The 12,084-nt window shown below is 36.8% G+C and overlaps 1 long non-coding RNA gene across 3 annotated transcripts in view; it reads right to left on the reverse strand.

Annotated features, from left to right (window-relative positions):
* Positions 1–12,084, reverse strand: part of LOC306799349 — a 67,893-nt gene that overhangs the window by 27,242 nt on the left and 28,567 nt on the right. For all 3 annotated transcript variants that reach the window (XR_013773584.1, XR_013773585.1, XR_013773586.1), the window contains exons 2-3: positions 4,944–5,065; positions 422–559 (exon numbers count right to left, since the gene is read on the reverse strand). This is a non-coding gene — a long non-coding RNA (uncharacterized lncRNA). The remainder of the gene's footprint in view (positions 1–421; positions 560–4,943; positions 5,066–12,084) is intronic.

Genomic DNA, 12,084 nt, shown 5'->3' on the forward strand with positions numbered 1-12,084 from the left:
CATTTCAATTAGAATCAATTAATGGATGTTTATAGGTATTTTAAACTTATGTGAAATGAAGGTAAAGAATCACAGAATTGTTAGGATTTCTCCATGATTTTTCAAAGATAATGGAGATCAGCAGAGCAACAACATCTGCCAGCCCACTCAGCCCCTGTGGCTGCATCCCATCAGGGCCCATCTATTTCAGGGTGTTTAGTCTGCCTATCCAATCTCCAACCCAACCCTCTGTGACCAGGGGCAAATCTTCCTTTTTCAACCTTCTTTGATCTCTTTTGCTCTGCCTTTGTCTGATGTACCATAATTCTACATTGCTGCAGCTAAAATTTTGTGCAAAGTTGTAAACAAACAAACAAACAAACAAAAACCACAAAAAGAAAAATTTAAAAAGAAGGAAAAAATGTATAGAATTCCTAGTAACCTGACAGGGAGGTTTACATGTTGATAGAATGGTGGTAGATGTCAAATTTGTGCTTTGTCATTCCTGTAGCTTACATGCCTGTATAAGAGACTGGATGATCTTGGCCTTTTCAATATATATCACAACTTACAATCAGCACTAAAAAGAAGCAATAAAGGGGAATCATAGTTGGTCAAACTATGGATCAGGTGGGTCTAGGTACTCTGATTTAGCTTAGCAATAAGAACCAGCCATCCATTGAGGAAGAGCCTTCCTAGAATCTCAGCCAAACTGGAAAGAAACGTTGGGTGATTGTGAAGCTCTTAAGTGTTTTAGGATTTGCTGGCAAAGTGCAGGAGGTCAGTGTGACAGCAGGCTGTGAACAGGGCTATTCCCATAGTATTTATGAATGCAGGTCGAGGAAAAAGCATTTTCATGCAAGACTCCCACCTGAGTTTTGCAAACACAGAAGCAACACTCCAACTCAATTCAAAATAAGAGCCTGATGTGTCTGCACAGATAATATAAACCATAGTACTAGAAAAACACATTATCTGTAACGTGCAAAATAAAAAGCATCAATCTCTATGGAACGTCTCGATATTCATTTGTTATTTCTTTCTTCTTTTACTGCACTGCTGTAGATAATTTCTCTTGTTCTGTCACACATTGTTCTTGGTTAGTGGCACTTGCCTGAAATTAGTTTCTAATTGGGATAAATGAACTGCATGTATTCATGGGGCCTGGGCAGTTGTTTTTGGCTTCCAGCAAAAAGCAGTGAACAAGCAAATTCTGGTGGCTGCTGACAGCTGTTTCACATAGGCTTGTGTTATCAGGGCAAACACATGTAAACGATATGAATAAATAACATGCAAATGTTTATAAATTGAGTGAATTTAACTTTATCAGATTATCCTCAAGCTAGTTTTAGACTGAATTTAGTGGCACTAAATCCTTCAGCAAGTATCACAGGGTAATGCTTCTTATCAACACAGTGAGAGTGTGGTTTGCTTTTTTTTAACTTTTCACTTGATACTCATGGTGCAAGAATTTCTAGTTCAAGACAAAGCAAGGTCAGCAAGCAGTTTGTGACATGCCTCCTGGGTGTGTGCTCACGGGAGCAGTTCACCACCCCATCCTGCCAAAAACTCACCAAACCCAATACATACAGAAGTATGTTCTTATTTTCTAGCCAAAAACATTGCTGGGTTTGGCTTTCAAGTGTTGGCACCTACAAAATGCTGTACAAAGAAATTTTAATGTGAACTGTAAATCATAGTGGATGTTAAACATTTGCTCAGTTTACCTGGATATCAAGAATGGTTTGGGAAATTGGAGACAGAATCCTCCATTTGTCTTTCTTCTTCTTTTTTTTTTTTTTCTTTTTTTTTTTTTTTAATAAGAAATTCACTTCAAAGGAAAGATTCATTAAGGGTAAGTTGTCTCAGTCCCCTGTTCTAAAAAGAAATCACTGCAAGAAGCAACCAAACATATTTAGGAAACAATCAAAGTCTAAGCTAATATTCTCAGGGCATTTACCTCCACTGAAGTATGGTGAACACTTACCCTTCTATAGGTCATATACAACTCTCTGTCAATTTACTGTAAAATTGCTTAGCATCACTGCAATGGATTTCCAGATTATACAAAATTCTTTTTAGACCTGACATTTACACTGACACCTTCAACTGAGTTCTAAGTTGGTAACATACAGTTATTGCATAGTGATGTCTCGTTTAACCAGAGTTTATTTAACAATTTCCACTTTCTGCTGGGATCTGTTTTTGTGCCTGTTTTATACATGAAAAATTGCTGCTTGCCCTTTAATATGTTAAATTGCCATTTTATTGCTTCTGCTAAATATGTTTTTATCCATAATCCTATAGTGGCTAAATTCATCTGTACATTTAGTACCATTGATTCAATCACACTCTGAATGAATATTGCACATTGAATGCTACTCTTCTGTTGAATATACACAGGAACTAAATAATAGGATTTTAATGTATATCAAGAACTAAGATATTAGAAATTTCTTTACCTCCAAAAGTCCTTGGTGATTCACAAAAAAATAGCAGAATTGACTTACATTGAGATTCAAAGCTGAATCCAAAACATGCTTGAGTACAAATTCAAATGAATAAAACTTCCTTGAGTCCTTAGTATAAAAATATTGCATGGTATCTTGATTATTTTCTTAATAAAGGTTTTGGATTCTGTTAATTGGCAGTTATTATAGTAGCTGCTTTCACTGCATATTAAAAATGTTTAACCTCTAGCTAACATTTCCAGGGCTTTGGTCTTATCAGAACTTCATGCTCTGAATTTAAGAATTCACCGTAAGACAGCCTCTTTCTTTTAGATAAAACTACCTCTTAACTTCTTACTTGACCAACAGAAGAGACTGTTCTTTCTGGATTTGAAATCAATTCAGCACAATGAATGTTCACATGTGTCTTGCCTGTGGCCTGGAGCCTGGTTTGTTCTCTGCCTCCTATGAATTTTGGAGGACTGCAGATACCTTACTCCTTTTCTTCCAGTTTGTTCTCTATCCACTTTAACAAAATTCTGATTACACCTGCCTTTTCAGAATGAGGTGTCATTCTGAGAATGCTCCTTCTAAGAGGGTTTTTTTATTGCCAGAAGTACAGTTTGATGCTTAAATGACCTTGGGAGTTAATCACTTCTTCCCCACTGGGCCTTAGATTTGGAACAAAGTAATTCTGGGAAAAATATCTGGCAGTTGAAATTGCTTTATTTCTTTTTCTGGCATATTGTCAAGGTACATTTACCTGTGTTAAAAGCATCAAATGAAACCCTTATAAAAATAAAATCTGTCAGACTAAAGTTTCTTTCTTGCCGTTCCACTTCCTAAGCATTATGCAGAGTTTTATGTTCATTTAGGTGTTCAGAGATTAAAGAAACTGTTTGTAGTCTTCACTCCTGAAAGAAAGATCATAAATAAATGATTCCTCTCAGAATAATCTCTATTTGACTGTCTATTGTCTATTGACTGTCAATTGTCTATTTGACAATTTTTGCTCAGGACATCTTGGTGGATGTCAAGAAAATCAGATTTGAGAGAAGACAAGCACATCTTCCAAAATGTTATTAGATAAAAAAAAAAATCAGATTATTGTTTTTGTGAAAGGAACTCACTTGTTGGCTACTCTGAGGCACAGATATTATTCCACAATGCATTGATGAGGAGGAGATAAGTGTTGCACTCCTGTGGAGGGAGTTTGGTGCCCAAATCCTGTTGGCACAGCCCTTGTGCCTGAAGCCCTGAGCCCGCAATGCAAGCACCAATGGATCCTGTCCAGTGCTTCTACAGCCATTGAGAATAACAATTCTCATCAGCAGCCCGGAAAAACTGATACTGCTGAAAAGTATTTGTGTGATGCTTGCCATTTTGAAGTCAAAATGCCATCATGGAGCCACCAGAACTCTGGGTTATATTAATTCAAATATCAATGTACTTCCATGTGCTCCAATGTACTTCCCGTGCTTCCATTCACTCCAGCTAAAAAGCATCATGTAACAGAGGAAGCAGATGTTTAATGGCTGCACCATTGACAATGTGTTTAACTTTTATTAATATTTATAATTCAGTAATGATAACCATGGCTCCAAAGTGCACTAAATGCACTCTGGTTATTGCTTTAAGTTAAACCTTTGTCTCAGTTAATTGGCTATATGTCCCACTCCTATGCAACCCATATGGCAAGGCCAGGAAATTATAATATTGTTATCCTGGAAAAAATTAGTGACTGCTCTCAAGTGACTGTTTGGTCTCCAGACAATTATTGAACTGGTTTAGCCATGGTCATGTTAAACACCCATCCTTCAGCCTCAAGGAAAGTAGTAATTAAACTGCATTTAGTGATATTCCTAGAAACAACAGGACTTGATCAAAAGCTGCTACCTGTGGCCTCTGAGGCTGGCTGGTTATAACTGCAGGGATATAAGGCTGGCATGGCAAGTTTTGGACAGGTATTTCAGCAAAAAATGTGAATATAAAGCCATCAAAGTGAGAGAAGGTGTCACAGGTATGACCAAATAAAATAAAGGAAATATTGCTTTGTTAAGGGAATTAGTAGAAAGAAAGGCTGGGGAAATTCTTATCAGGAGAGTGGAAAGTTTTCATTCTCTTTGTCCTTGAAACAGAAAGCAAGGCTGCTGGCATTTGGCTAAGGGGTTGTGCCAAAAGGGTTAACAGCCATGCAACTTAGATCTCCTACAAATCTTTTAACTGATAGCCTTAAACTAATCCACAGATCGTGACAGCAGTTCAGTACTTCATGCTTGTGTATAAGAGTTTTTGATAATGTTTGTATATTGAATATTTAGTTAGTCTCCAAGCCTTCCTTTCATATAATTAGAGAAAATATTTTTACTCTCACACAAGATTGGATCTGACTAAAGCAAAAGAGAAGCCAAACATTTGATGAGGGATTGAAATAGTAGACTACAGTTTTGCTTATATCTGTATTACATACACAACATTCAGTTATATTTAGCAGAGACAGACCCTTTCACTCACCTCCTGGGGATCTCAAGAGAGGAGACTGAGCTTGCTCAAGTTATCCATTGCAGTTTCCTCTTCCAGCCAAAACATCCTCCTGGCCACTGGGTCACAGCACTAAGTGCATTGACATTCTGTATCTAAACCATGAAGAATTGTTATATAACTAACCATCACTTGTTTTTATTTGAATTTTCTCCTTCAAAACAAATACTAGTAGCCTTAATAATCAATTAGTTATTAAATCTCACTGTGTCAGAGTGTATTTGTAAGTATGTGACAACTTCATGTCTAAAGACAGAAGAAATTATAAGTAATTCAGACAGTATTCATATTTTAATTAAAAACAAATAAAACATTAAAAACTAAACATAAGAAGTAAAAAAACCCCCAAAGATTTAAAAACAATGTTTAAACAGGTTGCTAGTTGAAAATGTTTTATGAAGCTCCTTAAATCTGGAACTGTTTTCTTCTGCCTCATCAAATCTCAATTTAAAGCACATTCCCTGTCCCTGCTCATTTCCTGTATTCCATTTTGGTGTATACCAAAAGTCACGTCCTGTTATTGGTTGAAAAGTGTCATGTGCTAGGTTCATACAGTCTTACTTTAACAATATATTTAGATTATTGGTGGAAAATAGAAGAATCAAATCTACACATTCATAAATGCAGATGAATGCACTCTTGCCATTATGTTCAACATTTCTTTACCCACGGACATCCTGATTTTTTAATGTTATGCTAATAAAATGGAGAGTATAATTGCTGATATTTCTGACAGGTATTACTCATAGTTTCAGGATCTTCTAGAAGCTGCCAGGGATTTGGGGAAATGTTTAAGTCTGAAATGTTACATTAATTATCTATTTCTAATATGAAATTGCAGATGATCCAATGTTTGTTATACCCTATTTGCTATTCATCATTTGCTATTCATTATACTTGTATTTATAAGTCTCAGTTACCTAATCAGGAAGTGCAGACAATAGTGTGTGATTTGGTTGACCAGTCAAACACTTCAAATAGTGAATAGATGACACTATTTGAGAACAAAAAAATAGGCTGAAATCTGTTCACATAAAACTGTTCAGTGAATACTTACAAATAACAAATGTGTTTGTGGAAATCAGGATAGTTTCCAGAATGATTCATGAACTGCAAAACGGCCAAATTAGCAACAAACACTATTTGCAATGGATAATTCAATCAGTCATAGATGTAAAAAAAAAAATCATCAGAATATCTGATTCTCTTCTCCAGAAATGTTGAGCAGGATTTTCTTTCTCTGTTTCACCATGCAAGCTGACTGGAAACCATGTTCTCTTCTTACAAACTTCTTTTTGTATGGGTTGTCAATCTTAGCCTTTTGCAAACTGTTGTTGTCCCTTTATTAAATCTCCAGATATTTTTTAGTCACATTCATTGGTAACAAATGGAGGCATGTCTGCATTTGTTTAACCTGAAACCCCATCCCTGTTTATTTACCAAAATAATCAACCAGTTTTTAAGTTTAGCTTTAGAAACCTGGCTTAATTACTTTTGGACAGCCCCAGAAAGATGGTGTCAGCAGCAGATCCTCTCCCCTTTCAGTGTTTGCATTTACCAGTGAGAGCAAGCAGAGCAGAAGCTGGGGCTGCTCCTTGCCTGCTCAGGCAGTGGGGCAGTGGTAGAACCATGGTCTGATGGGATGGTGAAGGCTGAGCTGAACTGCACAAACTCATGTACAGATTTGGCAACACTGTTGGAATAATATTCTAGCACAAGGAGCAAGATGGACATCCCCTACCTCTCTCTTACCATGTCAGGGACTGTTCTACTTAATCATCTAGATTCCCTTGATGGAAACAGGGAAAACTCATCTCTACTGAGTTACTTGGAAAAACAGACATGACTGACAGTGGTAGGAGACCAGATGATGAGCCCTTGGAAGACACATGGAGGGGAATCAATAGGATGATGTTAGAAATGCCCAGTATCCTGTGTGTCCTCCAAAGACCTCTCCAGGAAGCTGTGGGTCTGTCCTAGATCCTGTGCCACTGGTGTCCAGCATATTCTGAATTGCATAAAACCAAACTAGATGTCTTTATATGGGCAAATGAATTGGTGTTTTATGGGACAAAGGAAGCATTTTACCAATGTTATTGAATAACTGCTCTTAAATGTCTCCTCTTGCCTGTGTTTTGGTGAGATGCTCAATGGAATGATCTAGATTTCCTTTACTTTTTATTTAAAATCCATAACGTGTCTAAGAAATGCTAGAGGTTGTACTTAGCTCATATATTACAACAAATAGCCCATAAAAATAAGGAAGGATCATACAGTTTCAGAGTATGGGATGGTGAAATTTCTTCCTTTGCTTTAATGACATTTGCACTGTTGTCTATGTTTGTGCACCACCTGGTTCACAAAACCTGGAATAGAGGTTGGCAGGGAAGTCAGAAGAAAATGCATTTGCAGCCTGTATAAAATCTGTGAATGAAATGTGTGGTCTCACCCTGGATCCCAGCTTGCTCCATGCTCCTTGGAGTGTAGGAAAAGCAGTGGATGTTACCTGTGTCCCACATGACCACAGCTTGTGGAATATGCAAGTTATGGGAAATACTCAGGTTATGTCTTACTCCTCCTCTCTCACTTATTTTTCTACATGTATTAAGTGTTTCTTGTTTTCCTTCCTAGCTCCTTGTGCCAAGCTACAATGCAATCAGCAGTAAAGCAGCCATGCAAAGCACAAAAAAGTGTCACAAAGCTGATTGATCAAGTATTTCTCAATTTATTAATATACTGTGTATAGTACCTACTTCGATTACCACATGAACTGCTCCATCATCATTTTAATACATGGCATCAAGCTGCAAAAGCTGTATTAATTGTCCTGCTTTTTCAACTGTGGGAATGGTTTCTTCTACTATTCACATTTTGAATACACATGATTATAAGAAAAATCTGCTGTATATTTCAAAATGCTCTCTTTAATGTGCACAACTATGTTTGTTAAGTAACAAACCCATGAAAATAGAAGGCAACAGAATGAAGTACATCAGGACAATACTGAAAAATTGTTCATTTTAACTTACAGCACTTGTCACAAGCAAATCTCAGCTTGAAATTTGCATTTACATTTGTTTATTTGTTATTTTAATCCTAGGATGCTCTAATCTTCAGTCCAGGAAATGGGACTAAATTTAAGGTAAGTTAGCTCACCTACCTCATGGCTTGTTTTGTAGTTTTGGGGTTTGTTTAATATATCAGAAGCCTATATCTGGCTATGGAGCTATCTTTTTTCCTCTCTTTTTTTTTTTTTTTTTCCTAACAGGAACATGTTTCTGTTTTACAAGCCTTAAAGGAATTTTTTTTTTAAGATTAATTAAAAAAGGCTTACCAGGCTTGTACAAGAAAAAAAACAGATGGGATGACTCTGTAAGTAGAGTCATTCATTTACATCAGAGCTTGAAATGAGTGGGGCTGCTCAAGTGCGTCAAGTCACATAAGAAAAGCACAGTTTGGACAGCAGCACAGACTATTGCAGCTAATGAAATGTTAATGCTGGGAGTCTAGGCATGACCTGAGGTTACCAGATCTGGCACGTTGCTTTTACCCACCTCAGTTGAGAAGTGTCACAGAGGAAAGCCTAAATGTTCACTGGAGAAACTCTTTAAAATAGAAGCATCATAACGTCTCTGAGTCACAGAGCTTTGCAGAATGCAAAGAGGTCACAGCGTGGTCATCCCCTTGAGGAAATCTGAGTAATATAAAAATTTTCTGCCCTCTGACTTAACTGCATGGGTGGCTGAGCTATTTTACCACTCAGGAAGTCTTGAACAGCAAAAATGCTGATCAGAGGACAAAAGTTGCAGTACTGTTTTCCTTCCCCATTCAGTTTCTTTCACGTTTATTTTGATATTGGGGGTTTTGAGTTGCATGAAATTATATGGCTGATTATTTTTCCCATGGTGTCCTGGAAAGAAAATCCTATATGACTTGAAAAGAAAAAAAATATTTTTTGCCTTTTTTTCTTTAAAAAAATGTATATGAAGGAAGCAGAAGGTAAATTAAATTTTAGGGAAAAAAAAGAAAAAAATGGTATAGCTCAGCCATATGCAGGAAGACATGAGTGCTCACACATATGCATTCTTTGTCAGTATAAAAATTATACCTAAATATATGCAAACAGATCAAGTCACACAGACATTCCTATAGTCATACAGGAGTATTAGCACAGGCATATATTTTTGCATTCCTTATTAACCATATGACATTATATATGGCATACACTGTATCATATACATTGATCTACCTCTAAAAGAGAAATCTTTTAGTCTAGCATGGCTGGCTTTCAATAATTTTTATAGTTTATTTCTGCCAGAATATGGTGTTTCTGAGAATAATACAGAGAGTGTCTTACTGGGTAGTTAGAGGTGGTGTATCTCCTAAAAGCACACATATTTGCCTTCCATTGGAATGCTTCTTCATCTCATACCAAACTTATCAACAAACTTTTAGAAGCATGAAATTATTCATAGGGATGATTAGGAATTAAGTAAAAAAACTTAGAAATCATAAAGTCATTAAGAACTCTTAAATAAAACACAACTGTTAACACCTATTTATCTTCTGGCTCCTGTTCACACATTCATACATGGTAAAGTGGAAAAACCTGCTGAACTGGTTTCTTGGTTAGGCTTCTTCCCATGTACCCTACAGGTTATATCTTGCCATTAAGATAAGATTTTTGAGATAAGGACTATCTCTTGACTCCATATATGCATGACAGCCATCAGAGTCACTACTGCAAAACACAGCAAAAGGGGAAATTGCTGCTCACTAGGCCATAGACAGATGAATGCAGTACCAGCTGTTCTGACTTAGGCCATCACTCCATCTCGATGAGTATCTTGTGTCCATCAGTATACACAGGTAAAAATCCAAGGGAAGAGCAAGCATAGGTGCTCCTTTGCATAATCTGACTGCTACTATTTTCAGCTCAAGGATTCCTTATCTTGATGAGATTTTCCTATTTAGTCATCTCCAGAGGGCAATTCTTGCAAGCATGCTGCCTATTGATATCATGCAAATTTTATGCACAATGTCCTCCAGCAAGCTCCCCCCCAGGTCCATCACTCATCATATGGAGAGCCATCTTCTTTAGTTAGTTCTGAACCCATGATGGCCTCAGTTCTCATTTTTGGCAAAGAAAATGCACTGACTATCTTCATGTCAGCCATAACTATTGAGCTCCACCATGCCATCCCTAAGTTTCTTTTCAAGACTGAGGATCTCCAGCCTATGAAGCTGCTGTTCATACAGAAAACATTTCTGAAAAAAGAAAACATCCTTTTGCCCTTTCATGGACCTTTCAAATTCTAATACACTCCAGAGACCATTTTATAAGTGGAACTGGGACTGCTGCTCCTTATGTGCATCACTTTACATATATCTACATTGCATTTCATCTATCATTTTATTGCCCAGTCACACAGTCTTTGAAATACTTCACAGTCTGCCCTTGCCCTACAGGTCTGAATAACTTTGTGCCATCAGCACATTTTCTTATTTTACTGCCTACTTTCTTTTCCAGGTAATTTTTGACATTTTTCTCTGAGGCAGTGCTGGTTTAACCAGCTGGTACCTGCTGCACACCCTCAGCACAGTTGGAATAGCTGTCCATGGCCTGGGCTGAGGTGACACAGTAACCTGGATCAGGAACACGACCTGCAATTTTCTATGCTGGACTATTTTAAATGGGAAGGCAGGAATATGGCAGCTTATTCTTCCACTACCCCAATACTGAGGTGAATGAACAATCTTAGCCTATCTAAAGCCTTTCCCTATTTCAAATATCAACTTTAGATGCAACACTCAACATGTATAAATTTTCATCGTGTCCCAGATGATGAATAAGACAAAGCATAGGAAAAAGAAGAACAGGTAAATGTATCCTACCTGGATTAATCACTGTCATAAGACACTGCAGTTAAAAAAAAAAAGAACAGGCCACTAACAAAACTCTGTAGAAATGTTAACCAAGAAGTCTTATGAGGAAAAAGATAAAAGAAATGTGAATTACAATGAGTGTGTTTGGAGTGTATCTATAAATATTGGGTATCCTAATGTAGACACCAGAGCTCTTAATTCCAATATCTCTTCAGCCAACAAAGATGAATATTTTTAGGAAATAATTAATAAAATACCTTTGGCATACATACCTACATTAGAAAGAATTTCAATGACCGTATTGATTATATCACCACTACCTATAAATAATTTTGGAAAATTAGTTCAGAACTAGACATCTTCTGCTGTTTTGGATACCACCTGCAGTCTGTCCATCTTTTCTATGTCTAGAAATAGTTAAATAATGTACAAGATGACAGTCCATTCATTGGAACTAAAGTTTAAACACCTTGTTTAAACCTTTGGAAAATGTCTCAGGTCATCTCACTCATCCTTGGTCAACCAAGATAGACATCACAAATAATATGTGCAATTTTTCTTCACTTATCACACTTGTCTTCTGCTCAGAATTTCTAGCATGAGCTCCAAGTTTCAAAAAATAAAAATCTACTTCCAAATGGCTACAGCAATCTCAGTGGTAGCTGTTTACCCACAGCTTATTTGAGCAGCATTTGAAAACAGTGGCCAAAATTGTTTAGTAATAGAGAAAAAAATGGGTTGTTTTCTTTGGGATTTTTTTTCATTTCCTTCCCTTGATCAAAATCAATAAGTAAAAGATTTAGAAATTTATGAACTACTGAAAACAAAGGTCTGGGATGGAAAACATTATACAAAATTAATTATAGTGATCACTGTTGCCATGATTGTGATTTATAACACATACCTCTGCTTGTAGTAAGAAAGACATAAAACAGAATATGGAATTAGTTGGAGAGCAATACTTTTTCTTTGTGTTTTCCTGAGTGCCAGATTTCTAAAAATTCCCGGGCTGTGATGAGTTTCCTCCTGCACTGCAATCACATTGTGGGTAGCTTTATTTCCAAATATGAAAGGCATTAGATAGTGTGTCCAAATACAAGGTTAGCTGACCTTCCTTAAGGCAAGCAAAGGAAGCAGAATAGGATACTGAAAAGTGGGATAACCTTAAAGCTGTGGGACATCTGGCTGCCCTGTACAAGATGGAATCAAGCAGCTGCTAAAGTGTCAT

The sequence above is a fragment of the Erithacus rubecula genome (assembly GCF_903797595.1).
Source record: "Erithacus rubecula genome assembly, chromosome: 3".
Classification (NCBI taxonomy): domain Eukaryota; kingdom Metazoa; phylum Chordata; class Aves; order Passeriformes; family Muscicapidae; genus Erithacus; species Erithacus rubecula.